Raw genomic sequence first — 13,296 nt, 5'->3', positions numbered from 1 at the left:
CGGGGAGATATGTTCAAGAAGAGGTCACTCATGTTCATGTCTAAAAGGTTTTTGCCTATGTTTTTTTCTAAGGGTTTTATGGTTTCATGACATACATGCAGGTCTTTGATAGGTTTTGAATTTACTTTTGTGTATGGGGTTAGACAATGGTCCAGTTTCATTCTCCTACATGTAGCTGTCCAGTTTTGCCAGCACCATCTGTTGAAGAGACTGTCATTTTGCCATTTTATGTCCATGGCTCCTTTATTAAGTATTAATTGACCATATATGTTTGGGTTAATGTCTGGAGTCTCTATTCTGTTCCATCGGTCTGTGGCTCTGTTCTTGTGCCAGTACCAAATTGTCTTGATTACTATGGCTTTGTAGTAGAGCTTGAAGTTGGGGAGTGAGATCCCCCCTACTTTATTCTTCTTTCTCAGCATTGCTTTGGCTATTCGGGGTCTTTGGTGTTTCCATATGAATTTTTGAATTATTTGTTCCAGTTCATTGAAGAATACTGTTGGTAATTTGATAGGGATTGCATCAAATCTGTATATTGCTTTGGGAAGGATGGCCATTTTGACGATATTAATTCTTCCCAGCCATGAGCATGGAATGAGTTTCCATTTGTTAGTGTCCCCTTTAATTTCTCTTAAGAGTGACTTGTAGTTTTCAGGGTATAGGTCTTTCACTTCTTTGGTTAGGTTTATTCCTAGGTATTTTATTCTTTTTGATGCAATTGTGAATGGAATTGTTTTCCTGATTTGTCTTTCTATAGGTTCATTGTTAGTGTATAGGAAAGCCACAGATTTCTGTGTGTTAATTTTGTATCCTGCAACTTTTCTGTATTCTGATATCAGTTCTAGTAGTTTTGGAGTGGAGTCTTTAGGGTTTTCATCTACAAATAGTGACAGTTTAACTTCTTCTTTACCAATCTGGATTCCTTGTATTTCTTTGTTTTGTCTGATTGCCATGGCTAGGACCTCTAGTACTATGTTAAATAACAGTGGGGAGAGTGGGCATCCCTGTCTAGTTCCTGATCTCAGAGGAAATGCTTTCAGCTTCTCTCTGTTCAGTAAAATGTTCGCTGTGGGTTTATCATATATGGCATTTATTATGTTGAGGTACTTGCCATCTATTCCCATTTTGCTGAGAGTTTTTATGATGAATGGATGTTTAATTTTGTCAAATGCTTTTTCAGCATCTATGGAGATGATCATGTGGATTTTGTCTTTCTTTTTGTTGATGTGGTGGATGAAGTTGATGGATTTTCGAATGTTGTACCATCCTTGCATCCCTGGTATGAATCCCACTTGGTCATGGTGTATGATCCTTTTGATATGCTGTTGAAATCTGTTAATATTTTATTGAGTATTTTTGCATCTACATTCATCAGGAATATTGGTCTGTAATTTTCTTTTTTTGTGGGGTCTTAGTCTGATTTTGGTATTAGGGTGACGTTAGCTTCATAGAATGAGTTTGGGAGTATTCCCTCCTCTTCTATTTTTTGGAAAAGTTTAAGGACAATAGGTATTATGTCTTCTCTGTGTGTCTGATAAAATTCTGAGGTAAATCCTTCCATCTCCTGGGGTTTTGTTCTTGGGTAGTTTTTTGATTACCATTTCAATTTCTTTGCTCATAATTGGTTTGTTTAACTTTTGTGTTTCTTCCTTGGTCAGTCTTGGGAGGTTGTATTTTTCTAGGAAGTTGCCCATTTCTTCTAGGTTTTCCCGCTTGTTGGCATATAGGTTTTCATAGTAGTCTTTAAAATTCTTTATATTTCTGTGGAGTCTGTTGTTTTTTCCGTTCTCATTTCTGATTCTGTTGATTTGTGTTGATTCTCTTTTTCCCTTAGTAAGTTTGGCTAGAGGCTCATCTATTTTGTTTATTTTCTCAAAGAACCAGCTCTTGGTTTCATTGATTTTTGCTACTGTTTTATTCTTCTCAATTTTGTTTATTTCTTCTCTGATCTTTATTATGTCCCTCCGTCTGCTGACTTTAGGCCTCATTTGTTCTTTTTCCAGTTTCGATAATTGTGATGTTAGACTTTTCATTTGGGATTGTTCTTCCTTCTTCATGTGTGCCTGGATCGCTATATACTTTCCTCTTAAGCCTGCTTTCGCTGTGTGCCACAGAAGTTGGGGCTTTGTGTTGTTGTTGTCAGTTGTTTCTATATATTCCTTGATCTCTATTATGATTTGTTCATTGATCCATTGATTATTTAGGAGCATGTTGTTAAGCCTCCATGTGTTTCTGAGCCTTTTTGCTTTCTTTGTAGAATTCATTTCTATTTTTATACCTTTGTGGTCTGTAAAATTGGTTGGTAGAATTTCAATATTTTGGAATTTACTGAGGCTCTTTTTGTGAGCTAGTATGTGGTCTATTCTGGAGAATGTTCCATGTGCACTTGAGAAGAATGTATATCCTGTTGCTTTTGGATGTAAAGTTCTACAGATATCTGTTAGGTCCATCTGTTCTAGTGTGTTGTTCAGTGCCTCTGTGTCCTTACTTATTTTCTGTCTGGTGGATTTGTCGTTTGGAGTGAGTGGTGTATTGAAGTCTCCCAGAATGAATGCATTGCATTCTATTTCCTCCTTTAGTTCTGTTAGTATTTGTGTCAGATATTTTGGTGCTCCTGTATTGGGTGCATATATATTTATAATGGTTATATCCTCTTGTTGGACTGAGCCCTTTGTGATTTTGTAATGTCCTTCTTTATCTTTTGTTATTTTCTTTATTTTGAAGTCTGTTTTGTCTGATACTAGTATTGCAATACCTTCTTTTTTCTCTCTGTTGTTTGCATGAAATATCTTTTTTCATCCCTGGACTTTGAGTCTGTGCATATCTTTGGGTTTGAGGTGAGTCTCTTGTAAGCAGCATATGGATGGATCTTGCTTTTTTATCCATTCTATTACTCTGTGTCTTTTGATTGGTGCATTCAGTCCATTTACATTTAGGGTGACTATTGAGAGATATGTACTTATTGCTATTGCAGGCTTTAAATTTGTGCTTACCAAAGGTTCAAGGTTAGCCTCTTTAGTATCTTAATGCCTAACTTAACTCTCTTAATGAGCTGTTATATACACTGTCTGGAGATTCTTTTCTTCTCTCCCTTCTTATTCCTCCTCCTCCCTTCTTCATATGTTGTGTGTTTTGTTCTGTGCTCTTTTTAGGAGTGCTCCCATCTAGAGCAGTCCCTGTAAGATGCCCTGTAGAGGTGGTTTGTGGGAAGCAAATTCTCTCAGCTTTTGCTTGTCTGTGAATTGTTTAATCCTACCATCATATTTAAATGAGAGTCGTGCTGGATACTGTATCCTTGGTTCAAGGCCCTTCTGTTTCATTGCATTAAATATATCATGCCATTGTCTTCTGGCCTGTAGGGTTTCTGTCGAGAAGTCTGATGATAGCCTGATGGGTTTTCCTTTATAGGTGACCTTTTTCTCTCTAGCTGCCTTTAAAACTCTTTCCTTGTCCTTGATCCTTGCCATTTTAGTTATCATGTGTCTTGGTGTTGTCCCCCTTGGATCCTTTCTGTTAGGGGTTTTGTGTATTTCCGTAGTCTGTTTGATTATTTCCTCCCCCAGTTTGGGGAAGTGTTCAGCAATTATTTCTTTAATGACACTTTCTATCCCTTTTCCTCTCTCTTCTTCTTCTGGTGCCCTTATTACACAGATATTGTTCCTTTTGGCTTGGTCACATAGTTCTCTTAGTGTGTTGTTTCATTCCTGGAGATTCTTTTATCTCTCTCTATGCCATCTTCTATACATTCCTGTTCTCTGGTTTCCATTCCTTCAATGGCCTCTTGCATCTTATCCATTCTGCTTATAAATCCTTCCAGGGTTTGTTTCACTTCTGTGATCTCCTTCCTGACATCTGTGATCTCCCTCCAGACTTCATCCCATTGCTCTTGCATTTTTCTCTGCATCTCCATCAGCATGTTCATGATTTTTATTTTGAATTCTTTATCAGGAAGACTGGTTAGGTCTGTCTCCTCCTCAGGTGTTGACTCTGTGGTCTTTGTCTGCCTCTAGTTTTGCCTTTTCATGGTGATAGAGATAGTTTGCAGAGCTGGTATGAGTGACGGCTGGAAGAGCTTTCCTTCTTTTTTTTTGTGGCCTTCCTCTCCTGGGAGAAAGCGACCTCTAGTGGCTTGTGCTGGGCAGCTGTGCGCAGACAGGGCTTCTGCTCCCTGCCTGGCTGCTATGGAGTTTATCTCCGCTGTTGCTGCGGTTGTGACCTGACTGGGGCGGCTGCACCAAAATGGTGGAGCCCCGTTGGAGGGCGAGCGGCCGGGAGGCTATTTATCTCTGTAAGGGGCCTCTGTGCTCCCTGCTGCCCAGGGGGTTTGAGTGCCCAGAAATCCCCAGATTCCCTGCCTCTGGACTAAGTGTCCTGCCCTGCCCCTTTAAGACTTCCAAAAAGCACTCTCCAAACCAAAACAACAAGACCAACAAATAAATAAATAAATAAATAAATAAATAAATAAATAAATAAATAATATTTTAAAAAAAATATTGAAAACTCACATTTTTCTTTGTCCTCAGGTGCCAGTCTCAGACACCCACTCACTGGTCTTGCTTCCCTGTTTCCCTAGTATTGGGGTCCCTATCCCTTTAAGACTTCCAAAAAGCACTCTCCAAAAAAAAAAAATGGCCGCTCCCATTTCTTTGTTCTCCGGCATCGGCCTCAGACACCCACTCACTGGTCCTGCTGCCCTGTTTTCCTAGTATCCAGGACCCCACACATGTACTGTGTCTGCACTCTTGTCTGAATGTCTGGGGCTGGGTGTTCAGCAGTCCTGGGTTCCCTCTCCCTCCCTGCTGACTCCTCTCCTCCCCCCAGGAGCTGGGGGGAGGGGTGCTCGTGTCCCGCCAGGCTGGGGGTTGTATCTTACCCCCTTCATGAGGTGCTGCGTTCTCACAGGTGTGAATGTGGTCTGGATGTTGTCCTGTGTCCTCTGGTCTCTATTTTACGAAGAGTTGACTTTGTTATATTTTCATAGATATATGTGGTTTTGGGAGGAGATTTCTGCTGCTCTACTCACGCCGCCATCTTGGCTCTGCCTCCTATTGAAATTATTTTAAGTCAATTAAAAAACATGGATCCTGTCTTGAAGAGTCATTAAGCAGATAATCTGCTGGCCTATTGAGCACTGAATAGAGGCATATGTATGCTTCTAATAGAATCAAGTAGCATTTAATAGAACCATATGTGAACACATGATTCAAAGGCTGGGAATCTGTTTTTAAATAGTTTGTGGTCAGTACCATTCTCATCCTGGGAGAAGAAATGGAGATGCTGATCCAAGTCCTTTACATTATAAAATCATTTAATCCTTAGATCAACCTTTTGGGATAGGTAATACTACTTTCCTATTTTATCGAGAATGAAACTGATGTTCAGTGAGGTCGTTTGACATATTATATGTACTCAGAAGTAAGACTGACTGCAGTGTGAGAAGTCAGGAATTTTACACAGGTTTTTTTTTAAAGATTATAGCTCTTCATTCCTATTCCTAATTGAACTCCAATCTAGCTAGACACCTCTACTTAAGGCACCTCATACCTAGGGCTAGTAGGGGTGTATATAACTTTTATGAGACACCAAAAATATGCTAAGGATTATAATACTTAATAAACCTTTAAACTATAATTTTGTTAATATGTTATGACATTATAATAATAAGTTTAAATATTAAAATTTAAACTATAGTACTAGAAATTTATTATATTTAATACAACTTGAAAAAAGCAACTGAGATTTAGAAAGAATGTATAACTTCTGGTTAATTACATCCCTGAGAGGTCCACAATTAAACCTAGGTTTTTGTGATGTGAACATCAATATATTTCAATGATGTATAATCTATGTTTTTCCTTTCTTTTTCCATGTATTCTCATATTGTTATCCTTCTTGTTCACTTTCTAAACTAGAAATCTAGAATTTTCTAAATCCTCATGTTAAAGTTTAGTCTGTTTCATCTTCTTTGGAATCTATAGATCATACTGATATTTTCCTTTCTGGAACTTGTTCATGTTTCAGGAGTGCTCATTATATCTCCCTCTTTATGCTTAGGGCATGCCCCATATCCTTCATGCTACCAGACATTCTACTAAACAGGAAATGCAATGTGTTCTGTGAAGGTAATAATTTGATGATTGGAGAAATGTAACTCTTCACTTCTTTATATGAACAGTCTTTTGAGCAATGCATTTCACAGGAACACTGGAAAGAAAAAGGCATTATTTCAAAGAGGACCCAATGGCAGTGACTCAACACTGAACTGGAAGTTCAAGGTATGGTTCAGCTCTTGAGTTTGGCTAAAGCATGTATAGGAGTAGAAACGGTAAAGAAGAAAGATGGTGAATGGGAAATTTGAGGTTGAATGCCAGAGGAATAGCAGCCAGGCTCTGACAAAGGCACTCTCTCACTTCTGGAGGTGGGGTGGTGCCACTGTGGCCTGGGCCCCATGCTTCAGCACTGTTTTCTTTGCATGAACTAAAGTTCATGGATTTAATTAAATCGAATTAAGTGACTAGTGTGTACACAGCACAACATTGGAAATTTGGTGAAAGAGAATAGATTAGCTATCCTTAAGCTTATCCTTATCCACATATGGAGATAAAATCAACACAAAATTTTTATCAATTAGCTGAGAAGATAATTGAATTATTGCTTAAATGCAGCCTATACAGGTGTATGTACCAAAATATCCAGGATGACAGCATTGAAGGGGGCATTGGGGAGAAAATAAGGCATGGAGGAGGAGTGGTAATGGATTTATTGATAGCAGATGGCTTGTGCAGAAGCAGGAGGCAGTCAGAATGGGAAATAATCATGTGCGTATTTGAATAGTGCTTTTTAAGCATTCTCATGCCTCTTACTTCTTTGATCCTCACCAAAGTGTTGTGACGAAGGGCATAAATTTCCTAAAGAGGGATTATACAACATAGTGTTTAGCAGCCTGCATATGAAGTTGATCACATAACCACCAAAAAGCTTTGAGTAAATTGCACAAATTCTCCATGTCTTATCCACTGCATCAGAAAATCAGGATAAATATTTGTGCCTGTCTCATATGACTTTGGTGGGGATTTAAAGAGAAAATCATGAAGCTTTTAGTACAGTGCCCTCTGATAATAACTACTTGACACATACTAACTTTAATTGCTGTTGCATTGTTTAGGTTTGCAGGATTTGAAGATTATATAGTCAGTAAGTACCCTGACTGGGATGGAGAGCTAAATCTGTTCACCCTAAATCCATGGCCTTTCCCACTGTACTAAACAGACAGGCATGTGTTCTGGCAATAAGAGATGGGCTTGACTGCAGTGGAAGGAAGACATACAAAATGATGAGGTTAATTACTGTGGGAGAGGGTCTTGAATATCAGACTGAGGTGTGTACCAGATGTTAAAAGAGAACTGTGATGAATTCATAGATTTTAAGACAGAAGGAGCATTATTGTCTATTCTAGTGCATTATGTTTTCAAATATTTTAAGTCATGAGATGGCTCAAAGGAGTTCTTTCTTGTAAGTGTAAACATTTAATGTAGATAAGAGCCAAGCTGCTGTGTTTGAGAGGGGCAGAGCCTCTGAAATGGCTTCTTTGAACTTTAGCATTCCCCACGTCTCCCACAACTGCCTCATTCTCCTCTCTGAGGCCCAGAGTGGGGAGCAATGTAACAATGTATCTTAGGAGCCAAAGGCACAACCTGGAATAAAATCCCGTTATCCTGATTTCTAAGAAATGGTTCCTTCTACTTCATTAGGGCTTTTAAAGACCTTTTGTAGTTGTGGCTAGAGGAGAGAGAGTTTGGGATTAGTTCATTTTGTGGATTACAAACTGGGTCCTGGCGCTGCATACTTTATTTAGTAGAAGAGATAATGCTAAGAATGTGTCTTTGGGTGGTTAGAGGAGTTTTAGAGAACATGTAGTTTATATTCCCATTTAAAGCAATGTTCTATAATGTATTCCCACCAAATGGCAGGCAGCCTCTGCTTAAGTATCTGTAGCAAAGAGAAGTTTGCTGCTGAAGCAGTTCTTTCACTTTGTCATTTGGCTGCAGTAACCATTGAATTAAGCTAGTTCACTTCTTTAGAGGTATAGTGTAATGGTTAAGAACTTGTATTTAGAAATGGGATTACCTAGATTTGTAATCCCCACTCATGGATGACGTGCTTAATCCAAACCTGTTTCTTCATCCTCAGTGTGGAATTTGTGATAATACACATATTATGTGATATAAAAAACATTTGCAATAATGCATGTAACAGACCAAGTGCCTTGCTGGTACACAGTGAGTGCAAAATAAATGTTGTTTATTAATATTTTTATCTTTAGAATCCTATGTTTCATTTGGGAGTACCCCATCATGAGAAAAAAATGGAAGGAATAATTTATACTGATTCAAGCTCATGTACAGGGATGGCATCAGCTAATTTGGATCAGGGTCTTCCTGGGTCAGAGAAAGAGACTTAAGGTTTTAGTTTCTTTAATCAGCATACCTGAAAATATTTAGAATTTTAGAAGCTTAGTCACAGATTGTAACTTTTAGTGTCAGGGTTATATTATACCGTATAATTAGAACATGTTCTTTATTGTAGAAATGTCATTGAATTTGTTGCATCTTATTGTAGAATTATTTAATGAAATCAGCACAGACAACATCTGTCCCACTGATTGTTATGAAAATGAAATTACATCATGAAGTACAGTGTCTCTTTCATATCAAGCACCTGATATTAACACCAGAGAAGCAATATAGCTTGTTATTATTATTGATTTTCATTCAGGAAATGCTGAATTTAAATTTGGTTTCAATGTTTACTAGTTGTGGAAATTTGGTGTAATTTTTTTCACCCCTTTAAACTCAGTATCTTACTGCCAAAGTGAAGAAAATAGTATATTTCACTGACTTAGACATAGTAGGGACTCACTGAATATGAGTAATATATAATAATAATCATCCAATTTGAGAGAAAGAAATGTAGATGGAAAGATTATAATTCTTAATAAGAAGAGAGTCCTTGGGATATGACCTGTCTTGGAGACTTTTCAACTAGCACATTCCAGGAGCTCAATAAATACATGAAACAAATTAATGAGAATGTATATGAAAGGTTCCAAGTTCTTAGTTCTTGGGTGTGTCTAGTGATAAGTGAAGGTCACCTGCCTAGCTTGAGGTTCACTAAAGGCAGAGGCTGAGGGAAGGGCTTGTATGTAGGTAGTATATTTTGGAAAACAGAGTGGCAGAAGAAAATGGGGGAAGTGAAACAAGGAAGGAAAGAAGGTTAATCTAAGATTGTGTTGAACTGGTCATCATTTATCCACTGGCTCCTATTTTCTAATGATTTAGGGTTTCCTTAAAGTATGTACATTCTTACATATTTCCAGGTGTGTGTAAGCACCAGCATGATGAGACAAGTCTTCTAAATGTCTCAAGAAGCAGGGGTCAAGACAGAAAGCAAGAGATATAGTACCTGAGAGACTGTGGGATCAGTAGGATTCAGCTGTTGTCAGATTATATTGTTAGCAGCTGGTTGCTATACCAAAGGTTGGAGAAAAAACAGGTCAAGATCTTGTGAGACAAAATGCAAAAAAATATGTCCAACACACTCAGAGGTTACTAATTAGTGATCTTATGTGTGAAATCTATTTAAAAATTAAAAAAAAAAACCACAAACTCATAGAGAAAGCGAAAAAAGAGAGATCAGATTTCTGGTTACCAGAAGCAGAGGGTGGGGGGAGGGAAATTGGATGAAGGTGGTCAAAAGGTACAAATTTCCAGTTGTAAGATAAATATATACCAGGGATGTAATGTACAGCACCATCATTATTGCTAACAATATACAGGAATGTTGTTAAGAGAATAAATCCTATGAGTTCTCATTACAAGGAGATCTTTTCTCTTTTTTGTTTTATTCTTTCTTTTTATTATATCAGTATGAGATGGTGGATGTTGGCTGGACCTACTATGGTCATCACTTACCAATATGCATAAATCAAACCATCGTGCTGTATGCATTAGACTTACACAGTGATGTATATCAATTATTGCTCAATGAAACTGGAAAAATAATATTCTTTTGTACATTTTCCAGCTTGGAGTGATGTGCTACATCATCGTACAATAAATGGAGAATCCAGACAATCTAACTGAATTTATTCTTCTGAGCATTATGAAGAATCCTGAGCTTCGGAAAATATTCTCTGCTGTGTTTTGAACCATGTATGCATCCACAGTTTTAGGAAACCTACTCATTGTGGTAGCCATGATCGCAAGTCAGAGTCTGAGATCACTGATGTATTTTCTCCTTACGTCCTTGTCCCTCGTGGATGCCCCTACTCTTCTGTCATCCCTCGGCAATTGTGGACTCCCTCTCTGACAGCACCACCATCTCCCCTGAAGGCTGCATGACTCAGCTCCTCGCAGAGCTTTTCTTTGGCGACGTGGGGATCCTCCTCCTCATTGTGATGGCCTGTGACCACTACGTGGCCATCTGTAAGCTGCTGCACTACAGGATGAGCCCTTGGGGGTGCTATTGGCTGCTATGAGGGGCCTGGGTGGGGGCATTTATCCATGCAGCATTATAACTTCTCTTCATGTATCAACACCCTCTGTGGCCCCAATGTTATCGATCACTTTATGTGTGATTTGTTTCCATTGTTGAAACAGGCCTGCATGGACACCTACACCCGGGGCCTCTTGGTCATCCTCAAAAGTGGGGTGAGGTGTGTGACCATTTTCCTCATCCTCATCGCCTCCTACGTGGCCATCCTCTTGCTCACTGAAGTCTTGAAGGCCTGAGGGGTGGTGCAAAGCCGTCTCCTCCTGTGGCTCCCACCTTACTGCAGTCGTCCTGTTCTTTGTGCCATGCATTTTTCTGAACATACGGCCTATGGCCACTTACCCCTAGGCAAGGTGATGGCTGTGTGATTCCATTATCACCCCCATGTTAAATCCCTTGATCTACACCTGGAGGAATGCAGAGGTGAAAAATGCTATGAGGAAACTGTAGATGAAACAAGGGACTTCTGTTGGCAAATGGCTGTCATGCCAGGAACATCATGCATTTCCCATAAGAAGCATCTTTCAGAAACATGTAAGAAATAAAACCCCATTCTTCAGTGGCAGCCAGAGGGATTTCTTAAAAGTGTAAGTCCAGTTTATGATTTAGAGCATTCACAGTTTAAGGATATGATAATTCACTCCTTTCTACTGCTCCTTGACTCCCCCTTGCCTTCAGGAACACCTTGCCTTGTCTTGAAATTTCCTGATTGCTATTTCCACTGCCTCTAACACTCCAACCACCTCCTGAGCACCTCACCTCTTCCCTCACTATGCAGCGGCCATGTTGGGCCTTTTCTTCTGCCCTTAGAGTGAGGCAAGCCTTTTCCCACCTCAGTGATTTTGCTTTTCCATCTGAAAACGAGCACTCATCCTCTTCAGGTGGTTGTTTCGCGCTAGTTTATAGCCTTGCTGTAAGAGCTTAAATGTCTTTACCTCGGAGAGCATGCCCTCGTGACTCTGCTCCTACCATTATTCTCTGTGTCAACAACTTATTTTCTTAGTAACAATGATCAAAAGTATAATTATTTTTGCATAATTGTCATTTACTTTAGTTACTTTCCTTTTCTCCTTCTAGACTGGACATCTGTGAGGGAAGGCATTTTTTTTAAATTTATGCTTGACACCTATTAGGTTTTCAAAAAATACCTGTTGACTGGAATAAAAGACCTTTTTTTTTTCCAAATAGCTAAATTCAGATGTTTAGGGGGAAGAAAGGTGACAATCAATAAGTAATTAAAAATATACAAATGGACAAACAAAAAGGTAGAGTACGATCATTAGAATAGAGTTCATGGAATTAGAGGGCTATCATTATTTTATGGAGGGTATTTAATATTGGGTGGTCAGACAGGGATTATATTAGCAGACACCATTTCAGATGGCTTTGAATTCTATAGCAAAAGGGATTATATATGTTAATCAATGTGTTTAATAATGATGTGCACCAATCATTGACAAAAATGATCAGGTGGAAGGATCCACATGAGGACTAATGGGATGAAGACTCCAGAGAGGGAATTCTAATGCAGGAACTACCATGGTGTCTTCAAGGAGCTATAAAAGACCAGAGTGGATGGAACATAGTGATCCAGGTAAAGAGTTATGAGAAGCAAGGTCAGAAATGTACACAGGGGTCAGATCACATAGTGCTGAGACATCTAGCCCTCCCTGAAGTCCCAAGACCATGAATGTTGCTTCTGACTTTTAAAAATAACCCAAATTCAAAAATTCTTTAGGAACACATACAGACTCTAACTTTTGTGCTATAGAGGAGTTGGACAACATGCTATGAAAAGCTTTTGTAGTGAGCTTCTATTTGTTCTTTTTCTGTTGTAGAAGAAACTTCACAATACCATTTTTAAATATATCAAAGTAAAGTACTCTTAACATTTCTTTATTTTTTTCCATGTGGCAATACAGAAGGAAAAAAATTCATAATAGTGTAATTACTTGAGTCTTTTAATAAACCTTGGGATGGTCTTAGGATAATTTTATTATAATCATATAATGCAAATACTGGAAAGAGCTTGGAGTAAGGTCCCTGACTTACCATTTGTGTAATATGTGATGTTTATAACTTGATAAAGGTCAATCAAAGGAACAGTGCGATGCCAGCTTTAGTTCTATGTTTCTCCTTGTGTTGATGAGGGCTTTTGTAACCACGCCATCCTGTGACTGATGATCCCCAGTTTGTGTGCCAGTTCGTTCACATAATTTTTTATAGATGATTAAAATTAGTTCACATATAATAGGGTGCCTCTATTTCTTGTTAAATACATTTTAGCAGGAAGGCCTGGAAATTTTTAATATACTCTTCCTTCTTAATCACCTGTGATTTACTAGTTTCTGTTGCCACAATTTTCTGTTAATAAAATTACTTTTTTTTTAAAAAGGCCATTTCCAAGATTCCAAAATGGGATTTTAATAAATTTAGTCTGAATTATAATTAAAGCACAGCAAACTAAAAGTAAAATTAAAACTTTAACTTGATGAAAGAGTATGGTCTAGAAATCTAGAGAAAATGTCACAGTAAATTGCAAAAGATATCCATCAAATTCAGGATAAAATAAGGCCACCTTTTATAACTGCTATTATTATAAATCTTAGAAAGGATCCTAATGCCAAGTTCTCAACCTCATATGCCTATAGAGACAGGAAGATTAAAAAAAAGTTGAGTAAAGCCAAATCTCTAGGTTTCTGGAACATATTCTTCCATTAAGTTAAATATTTCATCTTACTTTTA

At 38.3% G+C, this 13,296-nt stretch overlaps 1 pseudogene; it reads left to right on the top strand.

The window, feature by feature from the left end:
- Positions 1–10,116: 10,116 nt before the first annotated feature.
- Positions 10,117–11,001, top strand: LOC118972643 (olfactory receptor 4C6-like; annotated as a pseudogene).
- The last annotated feature ends 2,295 nt before the right edge of the window (positions 11,002–13,296 follow it).

Source organism: Manis javanica, chromosome 6 (genome assembly GCF_040802235.1).
Source record: "Manis javanica isolate MJ-LG chromosome 6, MJ_LKY, whole genome shotgun sequence".
Lineage (NCBI taxonomy): Eukaryota > Metazoa > Chordata > Mammalia > Pholidota > Manidae > Manis > Manis javanica.
The sequence above is the reverse complement of the archived record's forward strand: the minus strand, read 5'-3'. Positions and strand labels throughout refer to the sequence as shown.